The sequence below is a fragment of the Notamacropus eugenii genome, chromosome 6 (assembly GCF_028372415.1).
Source record: "Notamacropus eugenii isolate mMacEug1 chromosome 6, mMacEug1.pri_v2, whole genome shotgun sequence".
Classification (NCBI taxonomy): Eukaryota; Metazoa; Chordata; class Mammalia; order Diprotodontia; family Macropodidae; genus Notamacropus; species Notamacropus eugenii.
This window is the reverse complement of record NC_092877.1, coordinates 237,621,459-237,639,608: the sequence shown is the minus strand read 5'-3', so window position 1 is coordinate 237,639,608 and position 18,150 is coordinate 237,621,459. Positions and strand designations below refer to the sequence as shown.

Below are 18,150 nucleotides of genomic sequence, written 5' to 3'. Positions count from 1 at the left end.
CTAGTTTAAGGGATGTGATAACACCAAAATTCCCATAACAAAGATTAATTTTTTCCCAAAAAGCCACAAAGGGATCCCTAAGACCTGATTGTCCTTTGCCTCATTTGGCACAACTTTCTGGTCACTTAAGGGCATATGAAGCCTCAACCACATGGATTTGGGGCCCCATGATTTGGTAGATGCCTAAAGATCACAGACACACACACACACACACACACACACACACACACACACACACATCTCACCGTGCTGACCAGCTGTGTTTCCATATGGAGATAAGGGAGGCTGCATCTATAGGAGCTAAGTGTCACTATACCTTTGATGAATATTCTTACTGGGTTAGAGCAAAGTAAACCTCTTTTGTTAACTGTTCAACACTCATGATGTGTTATTTCATCCCAACAATGAATCTGAACTAAGAAGGTGCTGGTATTAGGATCACCTCTAACAGGGGAAATGGAGAAGTCAATGTTACCACAAACTGTATTTACATTTTAACTATGGTCAAAGGGTTAAACTGACTAAAGGCTAGTGTGAGTAAAATAGGGAAGTCTTGGTAAGAAATGGTTTAAGTCAAAGAATGTAAAGTCTTACATTTAGTGAGGCTAGAAAGGTAGCTTATGGTCAGGTGAAGGGCTGTCAATGCTAAATGGTAGACTTTTTATTTTGTGCTAAAGGCCAAAAGGAATCTACAAAGTTTGAGTAGGGTATTGACATGAATCAGAGGTATGCTTAATGAAATCATTTTGCCAGCTGTGTGGAAGCTAGACTAGAGTGGGAAGAAACTTGAAGTAGAGAGGTCATTTCAGTGATCTAAGTAAGATGGGGTCCTGAACTAAGGTGGTAGCTATGTGTAAAATGAGATAAGTTCTGATTCAAAATGTGTTGTGAATGTAGAAATGGCAAGATCTGGCAATTAAATGATTATGTGGAATATGTTATCAGGAGAGGGAAGAATTTCATCCAGTATTGTGGACAGGGGATGTTGGCAGGGGGGCATTTTGAGGTAAGATGTAGGGATGTCTATGTCCTCTGATCTGGATTGGGATCCTGCTTCCTGCTGTCATGTAAAAAAACAAGTCATGGGATAAGAATTGTTTCTTGATACAAGTTTGAAAGTTTTGATCTCAAAATACATAACAATCTTTTTATTTAATGGTAACTAAAATTTTTAATTTTTTTTTTAATTTTATTTGCAGAGTTGATACAGATTTATGGAAAAAAGAATAATACATACTCCAAACAGCAAACCAAAGCTTCTGAATAAAACATGAGAGTGACAGTTTTCATCTTGAATTGCTTTTGGGAGAAAAAAATGTTTTTTCCCTCAATCTCTTGGTGAATTTTGCAACTGTAGGTAAAACAAGCACTAAGTCTGTCCTTTTTAAAAAGTATTTAAAATGCAGAGAAAATACAAAGGGACTGAAGCTTTCTAGTATTTCATGGCTTGCTTCTTCATATTTCAAACACTTTTGCCTTTCTCCAACCATGCAAAGAAAATTATCCTTTTGTTTATGGTCCTCCAGAGGCGAATTTTGTGGTTTAAAAAATGTTGAGTATTTTGGGGACATTCTCTCATTTGTTGAAATTGTATAAAGAAGTTTTTGCAAAATTAGTTTAGTATCAGTCGATCAGTAAGCACTGTAAGCACTTGGTATGAATTAAGCATCATGCTAGGCACAGGGACTCTAAATGCAAATATGAAACAGTGGCTGCCTTCAATGAGCTTAACTTTGTGCTAATATGTACTAAAGTTTTTGCCCCAGTGTTCTCCCATCTTTCTTGAGTCCTTGCTCACAGTCTGTTCAACAAATAAGAATATATATTACAATATAAATACAATATTTACAATATAAGTAAATTACATTTACAAAGTTTGAAAGAAAACAAGCACATGACAGCATTAATAGTGGTAATGCTGGTTTATACTCCTTGTATATCTTTTATTGGTTTTGAAATGTAGGCCACATAGAACATGAACTCTACATGAAAATTCCTTTTTTCCCTTAAATCACATAAGAGTAAAAGGTTCAGAATGACATTGTCATTACTATTACAAAGAGGAAATTTCATTCTGTGAAAGTGAAAATAGATTAGATGTCCTGTGAAAAAGAAATTTAGAGAGTTGTTGCCTTTTAAACTGGGCCACATTGCATTTGGCTGTCATAACTGAATGTTACAGGGGATATATTCTTATGTATACATATAAAATGAGGAAACGAAATAAAGCCTATAATCAAGTAGTAAAAATTCAAGACAAGTTTACTGAGAAAATCCAAGCTGTGAAAGATTGCTCTTTTTGACCCACTCTCTACTTTCAAAGACTTCTAATTTAGATGTTCATGACTTTGAAGTAAAAGGAACAATCTGACTTTTCACCAAAACAATTGGCTCAAGGTTGCAAAGATAGTCTCATTTAAATCAATAATTTATGCATCATAAAAGATGTCAAAAACTCTCCAAAATTCATCTATCATTACAAATAGATTGGCTGCTTTAAACTTTTTCAATAGTATACTTCTTTCAAGGTTGATTAAGTAGTTTTTAACAAAATGTAGAGTGATATTTTATCATTCCTTCCCAATGAAATAATAATATAATGGCTCCCTGATGGCCAACCTTTGCCATATGATAACTCTTGCCTGTATCCTCTAGGAATATCCTTCACAGTGGGTCTACTTAGTGTGTTGAGGCACTTCCTCTAGATCTCTTGACATTTATTTAAAATTCTAATACATGGGGGCGGAGCCAAGATGGTGGAGTAGAAAGACGCACATACACATAGCTCCGAACCCACAACCCATAGAACGGCTACAGGGAAGTAACTCACGGCGAATTCTGCACCCAGAGGCCACGGAATATTGGAGCGAGGGAGATTTCTGTTCCGGAGAGACCTGCAAACCTCTCGCGGGGGGTCCTTCGCGCTGCGGACTGGGCGCTGGGACTGGGAGCTGAGTGCAGCCCTGCAGCATCCATGGCACCAAGAGGAAAAGATCCGAGCGGGCTTCAGGGATGGGATCTCCAGCGGCTGCACAAGTCCCTCCACCCACAGGCAACGGGGCTCCGTGAGAGAGTCTCTTTGGCGGGTCGAGAGGGGAGTGGGGTGCCCCCATAATTCAGGCGGTAGAAGCTGAGAGGCAGCTGCAGACAGGGGCTCCCCAAGCAGGCAGGAGCCTGGATCCATTGTGGAAGGTCTGTGCATAAACCCCCTGAGGGAACTGAGCCTGAGAGGTGGCCCTGCCCCTACCTGACCACCTGAACTTAATTCTCACACTGAATAGCAGCCCTGCCCCTGACAAAAGCCCTAAGGCTGGAAGCAGCATTTGAATCTCAGTCCCCAAACGCTGGCTGGGAGGATCAAGAGGCGAGGTGGGTGTGAGGAGAATATTCAGAGGTCAAGTCACTGGCTGGGAAAATGCCCAGAAAAGGGAAAAGAAATAAGACTATAGAAGGTTACTTTCTTGGAGAACAGGCATTTCCTCCCTTCCTTTCTGATGAGGAAGAACAATGCTTACCATCAGGCAAAGACACAGAAATCAAGGCTTCTGTGTCCCAGCCCACCCAATGGGCTCAGGCTATGGAAGAGCTCAAAAAGAATTTTCAAAATCAAGTTAGAGAGGTAGAGGAAAAGTTGGGAAGAGAAATGAGAGACATGAAGTCAAAGCATGAACAGCAGATCAGCTCCCTGCTAAAGGAGAACCAAAAAAATGTTGAAGAAATTAACACCTTGAAAACTAGCCTAACTCAATTGGCAAAAGAGGTTCAAAAAGCCAATGAGGAGAAGAATGCTTTCAAAAGCAGAATTAGCCAAATGGAAAAGGAGATTCAAAAGTTCACTGAAGAAAATAGTTCTTTCAAAATTAGAATGGCACAGATGGAGGCTAATGACTTTATGCAAAACCAAGAAATCACAGAACAAAGACAGAAGAATGGAAAAATGGAAGATAATGTGAAATATCTCATTGGAAAAACAACTGACCTGGAAAATAGATTCAGGAGAGACAATGTAAAAATTTTGGGACTACCTGAAAGAAGAGCCTAGACATCATCTTTCATGAAATTATCAAGGAAAACTGCCCTGAGATTCTAGAACCAGAGGGCAAAATAAATATTCAAGGAATCCGCAGAACACCGCATGAAAGAGATCCAAAAAGAGAAACTCCTAGGAACATTGTGGCCAAATTCCAGAGTTCCCAGGTGAAGGAGAAAATATTGCAGGCAGCTAGAAAGAAACAATTCAAGTATTGTGGAAATACAATCAGGATAACACAAGATCTAGCAGCCTCTACACTAAGGGATCAAAGGGCATGGAACAGGATATTCTAGAAGTCAAAGGAACTAGGACTAAAACCAAGAATCACCTATCCAGCAAAACTGAGTATAATACTTCAGGGGAAAAATTGGTCTTTCAATGAAATAGAGGATTTTCAAGTATTCTTGATGAAAAGACCAGAGCTGAAAAAAAAATGTGACTTTCAAACACAAGAATGAAGAGAACCATGAAAAGGTAAACAGCAAAGAGAAGTCATAAGGGACTTACTAAAGTTGAACTGTTTACATTCCTACATGGAAAGACAATATTTGTAACTCTTGAAACATTTCAGTATCTGGGTACTGGGTGGGATTACACACACACACATGCACACACGCACACATACATAGAGACAGAGTGCACAGAGTGAATTGAAGAGGATGGGATCATATCTTAAAAAAAAAATGAAATCAAGCAGTGAGAGAGAAATATATTGGGAGGACAAAGGGAGAAATTGAATGGGGCAAATTATCTCTCATCAAAGAGGCAAGCAAAAGACTCATTAGTGGAGGGATAAAGAGGGGAGGTGAGAGAAAAACATGAAGTCTACTCTCATCACATTCCACTAAAGGAAAGAATAAAATGCACACTCATTTTGGTAGGAAAACCTATCTCACAATACAGAAAAGTGGGGGATAAGGGAACAAGCAGGGTGGGAGGGATGATAGAAGGGAGGGCATGGGGAGGAGAGTGCAATTCGAGGTCAACACTCATGGGGAGGGATAGGATCAAAAGAGAATAGAAGTAATGGGGGACAGGATAGGATGGAGGGAAATATAGTTAGTCCTACACAACACAACTATTATGGAAGTCATTTGCAAAACTACACAGATTTGGCCTATATTGAATTGCTTGCCTTCCAAAGGGAAGGGGTGGAGAGGGAGGTAAAGAAGTTGGAACTCAAAGTGTTAGGATCAACTGTCGAGTAATGTTCTTGCCACTAGGAAATAAGAAATACAGGTAAAGGGGTATAGAAAGCTATCTGGCCCTACAGGACAAAGAGAAGACGGAGACAAGGGCAGAGAGGGATGATAGAAGAGAGAGCAGATTGGTCATAGGGGCAATTAGAATGCTTGGTGTTTGGGGGGGGAGGGGATAAAAGGGGAGAAAATTTGTAACCCAAAATGTTGTGCAAATAAATGTTAAAAGTTAAATAAATAAATTTAATTAAAAAAAAATTCTAATACGTGCCATGTCCTAGGCATATAAGTAAGAAATTTAGACAGTCCCTGCCCTCAAGGTACTTATATTCTACTAGAAGAATATTATATATTTGTAGACAAGAAAATTCAAGATAAATACAAAATAAATATAAATAGATGTTTTTAGGAAGGCACTAATGATTGTGAGAATTAGGAAAAGCCTCTTAAAGGAAATACTGCTGGGTCTGAGCTTCCAAGAGAGTAAAAATTTTTAAAGAGGTAGAATTGACAAGGGAGGACATTCCAGATTTGGGAAATAATAGCTCACACAAAATTCACAGAGCTATGAGATGGAACGCCATGGACAAGAAACAACCAGGAGATCACTCTAAAACATAGATAGGGTGTGAAGAGAAGCAATGTACAAACCACATGGAAACATTGGTTTGGGCATTGCTTCCCCTCTTAGGCGCCCTGATGGCCTTGAGTTTGTAACTGTGGCAAGCACTGACTTCTCTGCACACTTGGTTTAGTCTAACTGCACTTCCCATCGTTGTTTTCTTTAGTGCTATTTCTATTGCCTTTTGTATTATATCAAGGATGGGGCTCTGGAGGAGAAATGAGGCTGGTGACCTGCACAGCCCTCCCTCACTCAAAGCAAAGTCAAGTGCAAGTCATGTCATCATTTCTCTGATGGCATGGTCTTCTTCTGCAACAAAGGATGAACACATGTGAGTAGATGCAGGTGGCCGAATGCTAGCTGGGTAACTCACCTCCTCCTCTCCTGTCTCCCTCCCTGTCCCCTTCCTTCTCCTCTCCAAAGGAAGGTAAACTTGGATGGCCAAAAGATGCCCAGTTGATTTGCATTTTACTGGCTCCTTTCCTATTTCCCTGTCCTCTCCTGCCCTCTCCTCTCCTCTCCTCTCCCTTCCCTTTCCCTCCCCTCCCCTCTCCTCTCCTTTCTCCTGTCCTCTCCCAAAACCTTAAACCTACTGCACTCTGAAACTGGGATTCCACTGGGGCCCTACCTGAGGGCTCCTCTGGACTCTCCTAGATTGAGAGTGATTATCAATAGTAACTGTTTCTGTTTCCCACCTAGCCCGATGTCTTTCTTTTTCTTGACCTCATTAAAGGGGTCATGCTCGGGCTACTTCTTAAACAGACCTAGTCAATGAATGGCTGTTGCCTCACCCTAAGTGAGTGCCTGCAAAGACCTTGGCCTGAAGGGCCTAAGGCCTCCCAATGCATCCTGAGTCATCTGCAGTCATCCTGAGGAATATCAGGTCTCTGGATCCAGATGACTCTGGAGGAGAAGTGAGGCTAGTGACCTGCACAGCCCTCCCTCACTCAAAAGAAAGTCAAGTTCAAGTCATATCATTTCTCTGATGGCATGGTCTTCTTCAGCAATGAAAGACAAACACAAAACAACGATGATGATGACAATAGTCTCCTCTTTCATTAGTCGATAGATCTTTTCCAAAAGTGGCATGAAGAACTCTATTCAAGTATCAACAAACCAGGGGTTTTCATCTTCCTGCCTTGTTACTAGCTGGAAGTTCTGGTTCAGGCAACAGAGGGTCGTGTATTGTGTTGTGTTTACTAAACTCATGGGTTTCTTGCTTTCTGAAATGCAGCTCAATTCCCTCAACAATGTGAAAGAACTGGGACCCTTGATGGATGAGGAGATAACTGAGAACAAGTATAGAGATACTATATGTCTACTAAGTTTGCTACTGAGTGCCCGAAGTCACTGCTCCAGTACCTGTTTCCTCCTGGTCATCACACCTTACTGATTATAACCAGTCAATAATCCTGTTTCTAGCACAGGGCCACTGCTACTCCATTGAATGACCTGCAACGATAGTGTCAAAGGGTTCAGCGGAATGTCCCGGTTCAGCGGAAAGGATGAAAGACTAAGTTCATTAGATTTGGCTTTTCAGAGATCTTTGGTAACTCTGAAGACAGCAGTTTTAGTTGAGTAAGGCTGGAAGCTAGATTGCAGAGGATTTAGAAAAGATTAAAAGGTGAGGAAAAGTAGAAATTATAGAAGTGGAGGCATAAGTTTAAAAAGTGTAACTTATTTTGGGGTGAAGGAAGTGAAAGGAGCTCTTACTTTTTTTCCCTCACTAGAAAGAAATCTGGATTTCTCTACCATGCCTTAGAAACCTCTCATACCCATATGCAATGTAAGTTTCCCTTAATAAGGAGAAGCTTATTAGCTATTACTCATCAGTAGGTGGTAGAGGCTAGGTCATACAATTAACAATGTCAACCTAGAGTTAGACATTTACTAGTTGTGTGACCCTGGGCGAATCACTTGACCTTGTTTGCCTCAGTTTCCTCATCTGCAAAATGAGCTGGAGAAGGAAACGGCAAACCATTCCATTATGTTTGCCAAGAAAACTCCAAATCGGGTCATGAAGAATCAGATATGACTAAAAAAACTAAACAAAAACAAGATAGTAGCAGAGAGTAACAGACAGCCTTGAAGAGGATAAATATCTAAAGTTTAGCAGATGGTAAACAGAGAGATGATCAGTGACCACAAGACCAATAGATATACCAGGCGGATGTGATACCATGACCAGTGCACAAAAGTGATGCCCAACAAAGATAACACTATGTCCAACAGAGAGAATAATAAAATGATACAACTATATTGGCAACTCAACATCAGAGGTGTGGATTGTCCCAGATTTGCATGTGCCTTGGCCATACATATCTTTTTCTTGTGGCCATCATACATGTTCCTTGGTGACACATGTTCTCTACATGTTTCTGTTTATTTTTGTTTGTCCTTTGTTTTTATATGTTTGCAGTCTTTACTGGTGGCATATGGGGAATAGTATCTTATGAGTACACAGGGAGATCCTCTGTTTGTTGCTTACTTTGCTATCGTGTGATTTGTTGTAGTAAACATATTGGGGTCTTCTGAGCTACAGATTTGAGTAGAACCTGACCATAAGTTACCTTGATTCTAGAATAACTCACTAGGGGCTGATGTGTGAAGGGACCCCTGGATTCCATATGTAATTTTCTTAATAACCAAGAAACTCCATGGGTAAGCTATGAAAAACTCAGATCTGCCAGAATCCTTTGCTGGTTCTGTCTTGGATAATTTTACATACCTGAAAAGGCATTAATTAGAACAACCTCTTAGTCTCGTATCTTGTTGCATAAACATTATAACTGAAAGAATTCTAAAAAGATATAGGACAAGATTATAGGTCACAAGATATCCTTTGGCTACAACATTCTTATAAAACACTTTTTCTCTTTGTTTCCATCTAAAGCCACAGAGGGAGTTCAGCAAAAATGGGAATACTCTAGTCAGAGCTGTATAAAATCTACAATGAAGAAATTTATAGGCATATACAATAAAAATTACTGCAGTGAATTCCCTGCTAAACTCATGTGAACACTGCCATCTAATGCTTTGCTGATAATCTGCAAGCAAGAGCTCTTAGAAATCATTTTGGAAAAACATGAAACTATGAGAAATAGTATTGAACTATTCTCTGATAAATAAAAATAAAGGTGTCAGTGTCCTGTACATCAGACAATTCTTTCATAGTTGAACTCACACCTGACATTATCATTTAATTCAGAAGTGGAAATGTTTTCCCAATACTAAAATCTGTCATCCTTGTCATTTTCCATATTTTTAAGACACAGGTTTTCTATGCAATTAATATCTTACATTTAGACTCCAATAAAAATTTACAAAAAATGTTTCTAGCTGAGGATCACTCAGTGGCATGCATAAAATGAATATGCAAAAAAGGCGTAAATTCCCAAACCCCAAGTATCAGGATTAGTTCATAATGATTTAAGTGCCCAGTATTATGCTGGGAAGGCTTTATCCTTTATACAATCATTTATATTGATTACTATTTAAAACTATGCAACCTTAAATAAGTAGGTTAGACTATGTTAACTTAAGGAAACATACCACAAAGAAATATGGTTTAGTAGGAAGAGCACTAAATTTGGAATCAAGAATGTGGGTTCAGATCTTGCCTATGATATTTAACTATCTGTGTGATTTGGGGTAAGTCACTTACCATACTTGTAGCCCTGTGTTTCCTCTGCTACAAAATGAAGAGATTTAACTGGCTGGCTTCAGAGATTCCTGTTTTCTCTAGCTCTATAACACTGTAATCCAGGACAAATAAGATTTATTTTTCTTAATTTTTTAAAAAATATCTTTTTCAATCAACAAAAATCTACATTTTCCCCCCTTACCTCTCTCTTAAAGAAAGGAAAACTAAATCACAATTATAAACATTCAAGGGAAACAAATTTCCATACCGGTTATATCTGGGAGGCAGGGGAGGGAGAGTCTCATTTTGCATTTTGAGACTTCCACCTCTCTATCATGATGTAGGTAGCACATTTCATTATTAGTCCTATGGAATCAAAACTGGTCATCATACATTTTTCAGTCATTAGTCTTTAAAATATTACTGTCATTGCATAAATTGTTTCCATTCTACTCACTTCATTTGGCATCAGTTGATACAAGTCTTCTCAGGTTTCTCTGAGACCATCCTTAATCATTCGTACAATACAATAGTATTCTAGACCATTTGAACACAACTTGTTCAACCATTCACCAAATGACTAGTTTCTAATTCTCTGCCACCACAATAAGAGGTATAAATATCTTAAATATCTTTTGTATATCCAGGTTAACTCCTCCCTTAATTTCATCTTCCTTTTATTCTTTTTTCTCCCTTCTTCCATTTCCCTACTGTTTCTCCATTTAAAGAAATGTACCCAACTGTGTGTGTCCTTCCTTCCTTTTACTAGTTCATTTGGTTAATTTACCTTACCTCCTCCTTCTTGTAGATCTCTACTTGAACACCCCAATTGTAATAACTTTTCCTTAACTTCCTTTCCCTTTTCCCCTCAGAATATTCCTCTTCCCCTTGCTTTCTGTCCTTTTAAAATCATCAAAACATAAAAAATCACTGCTAGGTCTTCTATTTATTTAAACATCCTTTATGAGTCATAATGATAAAAGAATTCAGAGGAGTTCCATTTATCATCTCCTTATATTAGAATGTGAATAGTTTATTCCTACTTAGATGTTTATGATTTTTTCATTCATGGTATTCTTTTTATGGTTCCTCTGACTCCTGTATTTGTATTTCAGGGTTTCTATGCAGCTCTGTTCTTTTCATCAGGAATGCTTGGAAATGCTCATTTTCATTAAGGACCCATTTTCCCCCTATAGGATTACACTCAGTTGATTGGATAAATTATTCTTAGTTATAATCCTATATCCTCTACCTTCTAAAATAACACATTCCAAACTGCTACTTATTTATAGTGGTGAGTATTAAACTGTTTGTGATCCTGAATATGGCTTCTCAGTATTTGAATTATTTTCCTTCTGACTGATTATAGCATTTTTCTCTTTGACATGCAAGTTACAGATCTGGGTTATAATGTTCCTGTGAGTCTTCATTTTGAGATTTCCTTCAGGACATAGAAGGTAAAGTCTTTCTATTTCTATTATGTCCTCTGGTTCTGAGATATCTGTGCAGTTTTCTTTTAAGATTTCTTGAAATAGTATATTGAGGCTCTTTTCATTTTTTAGGTTATGGTTTTTAGCTACTGCAATGATATTTAAAAATTATATCTCTGTCCTTGATCTATTTTTCAGATCAATTGTTTTTACTATGAAATACCGTATATTTTCTTCTATTTTTTCAGTTCTTTGACTTTGTTTTAATATTTCATATTGTCTCCTGAATCCATTACCTTCTATTTGATCCATTCTAATTTTCAGAGTATTTACGTTACTTGGGCAAGATTTGGGGCCTCTCATGACAAACTTATTAATTTCCTTTCCAATTCTTTCTTCTATAGCTCTTTTTTTTTCATTTTTCCTTTAGTATACTCATTTCATTTTAACTCCTTTATTTCTCCAAGAAATTCTAGTTAAATTTGTGCCCACATTGTGTTTTTCTTTCATGATTTGCTTGTAGATGTTTTGGCATCATTTTCTCCTGGGTTTGTGTCTTGAGCATCTCTGTCAACACATTGTGAGCTTTCTTTTGTTTGCTCATTCTTAAAGCCTATTTCCTGACTTTTGGAATCATTCTAGGACCCCATAACTGGTTATCCTGGAATGTAATCCATAGGTATAACTCTCCTCCTCAATCCACACTGTATCTCTGACCCAGAACTTGGCAGTGAATGACAGAGCTGCTCATTCCCACCTGTCCATACGCAAGCTTTGGCCCCTCTGGGCTGGATCTGAGACTTCTTGCCTTGGCACACATTTTTTTCATTGCTTAGAATGCTTTGCAAGTTGCACTCCTGACCAGCTCTCATTTGCAGTGTCTGTAGACCTTTACCTCTCTATGCTGACAGGGTAGAAAAGTGATCCACTTTTTCTTTTTTTTCTTTTCAGAAACTGAATTCAGTCTGTTATGTTTTCTAGATCTGTTTGGAGGCATTAGAGAAGCTCACTGTATTTCTTGGCTCTACCACTTCTCGATGGTTTACATATTAAGTATCTAGTTAAGAAATACTAATGGCATTTGAAGCTTGCCTTGTGATATTATCTTGGTAATGGTTATCTGAATTTTCAAATGCATCTGAGCTATGAGAAATTAGTGACCCTCTATTCTTCTAGTTTCATTGCTAGTAAAAGACCTGATGACTCTCTTGCAGCAACAACTTCAGCTCTAGAGAAACTGCAGATCCCATCCTCAAAAAGATGAACAGTAAGTAGTAGGGAAAGATGAAGCACAACACCTGAGAAACTGGTTAAAAAAAAAAAACTGAACCCAGCAGTAAACTTCTACAATTGACATCAATCCTTTTCACTAGTGAAAACAGTTATAGATGTCTATGTGGTTATCCATTTGGACTGAGTCTGTATGTTTAGAGGCAAAATGGTTTCCCAAACTTATCTATACCTGATAGACAGCTAAGTATAAGTATTAGACTTTGAACCAAGAAAACAGATGCAGATCTTGCTTCTCATAAATACTAGTAGTGTCATCTTAGGCAAGTCATTAAGCTTCTCTCAGTCTCAGTTTCCTCATCTGTAAAATGGGGATAATAGTGCCTGTAGTTTTAACTTTGCAGGATTGTCATAAGGCATACATGGATTAATGCATACTTTAAATTGGTTTGTAAAATGTTAGATATTTTTGTTATTATTATAGTCGAAACAGTAAATGTAATCTATCTGCATAGATAAACAATGAGTGTAAACTTGCTGCAATTATGTCTTCATATATTTTGATCAAATGTGAAGTATTATTGAAAGGACTCTTATATTCTTCAACCTCAGTGCATGGGTAGACCTAATAATCATTCATTCATTTCATTCATCCAAATGATATTTTAGTTTGTACAATTTGTAAGATACTTTGTCAGTTTTGCATAGTTACATAATAGTATACATCTATAAAAGACTCTGAGATCCTTTTCAAATACCTGTGATTTACTGTTACATCTAGAAGAAAATTTGGGAGTTAGCCTGACCTTTAAGGTTTTACACAATCTGTATCTAATCTATCTTTTCAACTGAGCTGTATTCTCCAATTACTGCACTGTTTTTCTAGCTTCCTCTGTTCTTGTGCTTTTTACCCACTCTGCCTAGAATGAGCTTTCTCTTCAACCCTTGTTGAATCTTTATTTTCCTTTTAGGCTCACCATACATTGATAAAGCCTTTTCTGATCCCCTCCCCCAAAACAGAAAATGTGGGCTCTGCAAGTACAGAGATGATTTTTATTTTTGTCTTTGAATTTCCTTTATTTAATATAGTGGTGCTTGCCTTCTACATAATGGGCACTTTCTGAGTTCATATTAATTTTTTTTTTCCTGGAGGGATTATTTTTATACTGAAGAGGGCTTGATTACAAACAAAAGATATATTGTAAGAGTTCTTCTTACAACCTGGGCTGCTTTGCTGCATCATCTTGAATTTCAGAAACAGGTAATCATAGGAGTGTGAAAACTTTTGGTTTTAGACACTACTTTTAAATCCTTAAAGCTCAAGTGTGACTGTCTACTCTAAACCTTCCCCCTCTTCCTGTCTAGTATCATTTCTTTCATCTGTTCTTTCTAGAAGCTTGCATACCCCCATGGTAATAAGGGCAAAGAGAGAGGGAAGAAGAGCTCCCATTCCATCCTTTTTTATCTCCCTGCTTAGCATATCAAAGATGGGAGACCAATCTTAACATATCTCTGTGAGACTCTGTCCCTTTGTTTACTTCTGGGTCCTCAACCACTGTTGCTGAATGGTGAAGACAGAATCTGGAAGATCCTATACCTAACTAGAAAGAGCGTTTGGCCTAACCTAAACATACCAAGTGCAGAAGATAGACTTTCCAGGGATCACTGATCCTCTACCGCTACTATAGCACCCAGTGACCTCTGTCTGATGACTCGAGCTTTGTCTCTCTGTTAACTGAAATCTTTTGCCCCGAACCTCTGTTTTCTGACCCCTCCCATTTCCTAGCCTCAAATTAGGTCATATATTAGTTTAAATGTTCCTTTAGCGTTCACTTTAGTGTTCACAAAAGAAGCGATCACTTCTTTTGTTAGATCCAAAATGCCTACAACAGACTGGAACACCTATATAAAATAAAGGTAAAGGGCATGTTGAAAGAGACTTTTACTTGACCATGTATACAGAGCTTCCTACTCATTAAAATTTTTTTATGTTTCTGGGTTTGTTTATTTTTTAAAGCTCCACAGTTATTTATACATAAGAATCTGGGCTTAGAGGCCAATTGCCAGCTTTAACAATATCTAACTTCTTTTCTTTTGAAAAGCAGTTTAAGGAGCTGTTGCTAAATAAAAGATATGAACTACTATCCAAAAAGCATATACATTTCTAAGATAATACAAGAATGTCACTATTCAGAAAAGATGCCTTCCAATACTGAATAAACTCAACTAATGGCATAATGTGACCTGTTTTTCTACATTCAGTAGTGCCCAGGAACTTGGAGAGGACATACAATAGAAAAGGAGCAGCTAGGTGATTTAGCAGATAAAGTGCCAAGCTTACAGTTAGGAAGATTCAACTTCATGAGTTCAAGTCTGGCCTTGGACACTTATCAGCTGTGTGACCCTGGACACATCACTTAACCCTGTTTCCTTCAGTTTTCTCATCTGTAAATTGATCTGGAGAAGGAAACGGCAAACCACTATAGTATATTTTGCCAAGAAAACCCCAAATGGGGTCACGAAGAGTCAGACATGACTGAAAAATGACTAAAAAAAAGATACAATCAAAAACCCTAAAGATGGTACCATTTCTCTTCTGCGCACATGACCTCCAGTCTCTAAATGAGCACAATTATAACATATCATCAGTTGATGTAATTGTTGATTGCTTAATAAATTCCCATCCAAACTTACATTAATAAGCATGGGCACAGCTAATGGTAGAATTTCTGGGGTGGTGAAACTAGTATGCCTGATTTTTTTTTCTATGCAGCTGATTCCAATAATTAAATTCTCATTCAAAACAAAATAAGCAATTCACTAACTGAGGCATAACAGATGAATCATACTGTATAATGACAAAAATTTAATACCTTGCCTCTCATCAAAACTCAGCAATCAGCATGGCAATTAGGCTGCCTGTGTATAAATCAAGTAAATTTGTCTCTAAAATTGTACTGACCAGTTATAAATTTAAAAAAAAACAAACTATTAGTCAGCAATAACACAATAAAAGTTTTTGTTTGCTTGTTTTAACAAACTGACTTTTGACCCCTATTTCTTTCTGTTTCAGTTCTAGAATCAAGATAATTTCTGTTGTTTATAGGAGGGATTCAGGGATGGCAATAACACTCTTCAGATTGATAGGTTTAATTATTTTAAAAGAACGTTATATCTCTAGATACCAGAATATATTGTATAGAAATTTCACTTGGCTCCCACTGCTGATATCAACCAAAGATGTTCAGAAACAAAGCACGGATTAAAGTGACATGTTATAGTATAAATAGGCATGATATTCACAGTTTATTTTATTATGAAAGACTTGTTAAGAATTAGGTGCTTAGTGGTTTTGTTTTGGAATATTGTATTTACTGACATATTTTAGTGCCTCCAACTTTTTATTTTCTCAATCTCTTCTAAATCTTCTGCAATTTGAATTCCAACCTCATCATTCAAGTGAAATGGTCCTCACCAAAGTTATCAATGATCTTTTAAATTGCCAAATATGTTGAGTTTTTCTCGACCCTTGTCTTTCCTGACTTTTCTGTAGCACCTCTTGGATTTCTCAACACTACTCTCCTCTGCTTCTCCTATAAGTACAATTACTCATTGTCTCCTTTGCTGGTTTTTCATCTGGCAATGCCCACTAACTATGACAATATTCTATTCTGGTTGCTCTTCTCTTATAAATTCTGGAGGTCATTATCCTAATTCCAATTCACACTGACAATTTTGATCCCCAGAAGGAGCTAGCTACATCTCCCCTTCAAGATTCTAGAGATATCCATGAGGGAGTGCAAATGTCTCTAATGTTACAAGCTTGACACCTCATTCCAATGTTTTCTCCCTACTGTTACTCACCAATGATTAGGATTCTACTGTCATGTAACCAATTAACACCAATTAGCCTTTACAGCAATAAAGGATTGTAGCTCCAATGCGATATTCACAGTGCCTACGGCAGCCATGAAAATCCCGGCAGAATTCTGAATCACAAAATACGATAGACTCCTCCACGTGTAAGATAGAACTAAAACATTTATTCCAACACCAGAAAGCCAAATCCATCATAGTAACCAAGAAATTCATAGTAACAATGAAGAGGACAACACCATCCCCAAGCCTTCCCTCTGTTGGGCATCCCACAAACCAGCTCCCTTAAACAAACCACAAAGAAGCTCTCTCACTCACACTAGTCAGCTGCCTTTCCCAGCTCTGACTGCTCTCTAACTTCCTCCCAGCTCTATTCTAGCTCTGACACTTCCTGTTCCACCCCTTCCCTGTTCCATGTGACCTGACTCATGTGACACAGGCTTCCATGTGACTTAGCAGGTCACATGGGCCTATTAATGGATGGAAAAGATCTTCCCATTAAGAAGCAAAATTACATTAACAACAAGCAAAAATATATTACCAATAAAGGAGGTGTAAGCATTTCCCCTCAACATCCCAGTGCACATGCTCTTCTACACCATTCAGTCCTTAAAGCAATTACTACAATGCATTAACCCCCAACCAAGTTCAACTCCAAGTATGGCATAGCCAATGGAGGTAGCTGTCCCTTACTTATAGTCCACAAATTATGGCATGGACTCCTGTTGCTGTAAAATGTATAGAAAGGTTTAAGTGTGGTAAGGGTGTATGGTAGGTCAGATGATATTCCATCTGAAAGATGAACTGGCCATGCAGAAGGTAATGGTTAGTGGCCCTCCATTGTAGGTGGTGACTCTTTACTCACTCAAATGGTTTGAGCAACCATGAGTGCCTTTATGAAGTGTGGAAGGGCCTGACTCATCACATTCTGGAAGTAAGCAGTGTGCTGAAGAACTGGCTTGGGAAAATGTTGGGATTGGAAGCTCAATTCCGTGTGGAGGGTCTCGGGCGGGTAAAAGTGGGACTTCTAAATCTTAGAGTCTTACGAGGCCTTCCATGAACAGCAGGGATTTGAGAAGGTCAGACTGAGCTAGCTCGGCTAGCTCGGGTATTTCCGCCTGTCCCCGGGAGATACGTGATGGGTGGAGTCTCCCTGCCCTCGAGATTGTCCCAGATTGGAGCACACCTAGTTACCTAACAGCACGGTATTGAGATGCAAACTGTGCGGCTGAAGGTTAAGTAGGATTGAGGAAGCCTGAAAGCTCTCTTAGCACATAAGGAGCCAAAAGGACAGTAGGCTCCGCTTTCTTCTTTCCTCTTTCCCCTCCCCCTCTCTCCCCGCTTGTACTTCTATTTCCAAGCCCTTAAGATCCTAGCCTCCTTAGGAAATCTCCCCCTCTTCCTCCTAAGGAAGATCCCCCTGCACTTGTAACTAGACCCTGAAATAAAGCTCAACCCTTGTTTGACTCTGGAACGTCCTTTCTCTCATATGTGCATCCGGTTTTGGCCAACCGAAGACCTCGGAGGTGAGGTAAGAAAGACTCGGGTAGCCCACACAGGCCTCTAGGCCTGGCAGGAAAAAGGCTCTGGGTTCTCTCTAGCAGAAGGAGATCAGTATCTATCTGGAGGAAAGTAGAAGGGTTTCCAATTGTACCCATTTTTATTGTGAGCTCTGGATAGTATCTGGACCGGAGGAAGCAAAGGCACAATAACTGATCCTATGGGGAGTTAATGAGGTCATTAGTAGTTGAGAGGGAGAGAGAGAGAGAGAAAGAGAGAGAGAAAGAGAAGGGGGTCCAAGACTGGGTCTTAATGTACATCTACAGTTAGAGTGTAAAAGATAGATGATGATCCAGTAAAGAAAACAGAAAAGGAGTTATCAGACAAGTAGGAAGAAAACCAAGAGAGCACGGTATCATAAAAATGAAGCTCTAGGAGGAGAGAATGGTAAGTAAAATCAACATACAAATGCAATCATTTACTCTGTATCAGGCACAATGCTAGATACTAGGCATACAAAGACCAAAATGATATAATACCTGTTCTCAAGGAATTGACAGTGTAATAAAGGGAACCATTGCACTCATATATAGATAGATATAGGCATGTATGCCTAG

At 38.6% G+C, this 18,150-nt stretch overlaps 2 long non-coding RNA genes across 3 annotated transcripts in view; one reads left to right on the top strand and one right to left on the bottom strand.

Moving 5' to 3' along the window:
- The window catches only part of LOC140512776 (uncharacterized), a 76,795-nt gene extending 71,864 nt beyond the window's left edge, over positions 1-4,931 (top strand). Inside the window, exon 3 of the long non-coding RNA XR_011969909.1 lies at positions 1,200-4,931. This is a non-coding gene — a long non-coding RNA (uncharacterized lncRNA). The remainder of the gene's footprint in view (positions 1-1,199) is intronic.
- LOC140512777 (uncharacterized) overlaps positions 1-10,510 on the bottom strand; it is a 62,890-nt gene extending 52,380 nt beyond the window's left edge. Inside the window, exons 1-2 of one of the 2 annotated variants that reach the window (XR_011969910.1) lie at positions 10,290-10,510; positions 9,519-9,609 (exon numbers count right to left, since the gene is read on the bottom strand). This is a non-coding gene — a long non-coding RNA (uncharacterized lncRNA). The remainder of the gene's footprint in view (positions 1-9,518; positions 9,610-10,289) is intronic. The other variant, XR_011969911.1, reaches the window with a different exon arrangement.
- Between the last annotated feature and the right edge of the window lie 7,640 nt (positions 10,511-18,150).